General features: G+C 40.7%; 1 protein-coding gene across 1 annotated transcript in view; it reads left to right on the top strand.

Annotated features, from left to right (window-relative positions):
* The first annotated feature begins 1449 nt into the window (after nucleotides 1-1449).
* Nucleotides 1450-2500, top strand: part of LOC137980325 (ryncolin-2-like) — a 4068-nt gene continuing 3017 nt past the window's right edge. Inside the window, exon 1 of the mRNA XM_068827741.1 lies at nucleotides 1450-1512. The gene's annotated coding sequence lies outside the window, so the exon portion shown is untranslated. The remainder of the gene's footprint in view (nucleotides 1513-2500) is intronic.

The following is a 2500-nucleotide window of genomic DNA, read 5'->3' as shown; positions in this document are numbered from 1 at the left end:
GATTTTTGTCGCATGCGACAACGACTTACGTCAGGCCCACAACATGATTTACGATTGTTGCGTACGTCAGAAAAATGTCGTAGCATTTTAAAACATGTTTTAAAACGCTACGACAATCGTAAGTCATCTCTTATGGCCTGTCGTGAGCTTGTCGCATGCGACAAAAATCGCACCGTGTAAATCGGCCCTAAAAGCTGACGTTTCGACCGTTAGCCCTTCGTCAGAGCGAATCGAGGAATTGTGGGTTACGTGCAGTTTTTATAGTAGAGTAGGAGCTACGCTATTGGTGGTAACATGGCAACGTGAAAATAGGAATATATTAGTTAAATTAAAAGCGTTCGTTAATACCGTGAGGATTAAGGGTGCCGATTTGGAAGATGAATTGAATTGGGTCTGATGACCGCAACGCCTCTGATTGGTCCGCAACCAACTAACTGCAGTGAGATTATTATATGACTAGCTCCATGAGCGGGCAAGATGAACCAAATCCCCCACTGTGATTGGCTACCCGAGCGGGCAAGATGGAGCTATCTTGCCCGCTCGGGATTTCTCACTTGGTCCCGCAACTTCGTCTCGGTTTTTCTAGGCCGTATTTTTCCTTTAATACAACACAGCGACAAGTAGTTTCTTTCTGTGTTTTTAATCCGACATCAACACTAACTTTGCGCGGGACTGGTACACAAGCTTTCCAAAGGGGGTAGAGTCGCTACAATATGGTCTCGACCACCCGAGACGAGACAGCAAAATAAAAATCAAAGAAGCAACAATTTGGGAGCTTATATATGTTTTTAGCGTTTACTTTCGAAAGAAAAGTTTTTCCCGCCATAATTCTCAACGCTGTCAACGGAAAATTCTCGATTCATAAACAGCCTTTATTTAAACTACATATTAATGCTGCGTTAAGATTGTAAGTCCATTTGCTTAATGTGAAAACGCAACTATACTTAACAAAAAAGAAAGGCAAATGATGATACGCATTTTTTGAAGATGCGTCTTAAAATACATGCATAATTAAGTAAGGTCAACTTTGTCTCGGTCACGCAATTCTCATCTAGACGCTCGGAAAAGTTGTCTCGAGAAGGAGGGCTGTCTCGGGTAAGCGAGACCATATAAACAAGCCCTTAATGTCCGATTTTCCCAAAAGTGTGGTGACGCCTATATCAACGAAACAAATCCTACAAATTGACGGCTTGTCACTTATTGCCTCTTGCGAACGTAGGTTGGGAATGGTTGAGAAATCTTTTCAATGAGTTTTCGATTCATTGTCTTTTGATAATTCCGGCTTTAGTCTGTATTTGTTTTATGGCGTGTTTGTGGTGGGGAGTCAACAGAGAAACGTTTGTATTGTGTTTCAATGAAACTGTTGCTGGTCACAAAAGCTTTAAAATTATCTTGTTCCAACACCTCTCTCTCTCGCCCCTCTCTTATAAGAAGTTGCTTGGTATCTACAGAAAACAGGCAAAATCAAACATGTTTCTTTCATCTTTGGCGTAATGCAGATTTGTGCTTGACGTAAGTCGTTTGCTGTTTGTGTTTAGTATCGTTTGACTGATCTTTGTTCTCGACCACTTAGGCAGTCCATTACAAGTCCAATTTATCAACCCATGCGTCTGGTCTATGGACTAGGGCTCGGTGCAATACAAACAGTACCAGTTCCAAGCTTACTTTACACACATGCCTCACAAAAAGAGGATCGACAACAAAGTAAATAACTAACCTGAACATTTCTTCACACTTCACTCTGGCTAATTACTTTGTCAAGTGTTCGACTGTTTCCCGAGGCCAGCAAAGCTCTCCAGAAACAGCAAATGAAGGCAAGCTTCAATGGCAAACTTGTAAGGCTCCTCCTTGCCAACGAAAAATCATTTAATTGCGCCGCGGCCTCGTTTCCTTGTTTTATAAATTGATCTATAGCTCTAACTGTGGCTGTTTAAAATAGACTGATATCAATATGTTTTTTTGAATTAATTGCTCAACAGCAAATCTGAGCTCGAGGTTTTCCATAAGCGAGAGGCTTTTTCTAATGATCTCTGATAAACAAATTTATTCCGAAGCACAAAACCCATCAATCAAAGATGAGAATAACGCAAAGACAAAGTGACTATTCCATCATCCCGTACGAGGGTTTCTCTTCGTGGCACCAACGGCCGGTTGTCTTAAAAGTTGTCAGAATCACCTAAAATGGTTTCCACAATGCTTTAAAAGCTCGTTTAGAGAGTTTGTAGCAGCCCTTCAAAATATTTATCTGGTCGGATGTTCTACGGGGATTTCAGGTTGCTGTATAACGTCCTTCATGGCTTTTTTGCCTTGTCCTGAAGTGAAAGCAACGTGACGGGTCTGATAAAAAAAAAACTCTACATTAAGTAAACGTTTGCCCTTAATATGATTCACAAAAAAACTACGGCCAAAATGATAGAAGTTTAAATCTTCAAATTTTCTTCCAGCGTCACAGTCCACTCTTACTCAGCTTAGTAAAATTTAAACGTTCTTCTTCTACTTT

This window comes from Montipora foliosa, chromosome 12, assembly GCF_036669935.1.
Source record: "Montipora foliosa isolate CH-2021 chromosome 12, ASM3666993v2, whole genome shotgun sequence".
In the NCBI taxonomy this organism is placed as follows: domain Eukaryota; kingdom Metazoa; phylum Cnidaria; class Anthozoa; order Scleractinia; family Acroporidae; genus Montipora; species Montipora foliosa.
This window is presented reverse-complemented; position numbering and strand designations above follow the sequence as displayed.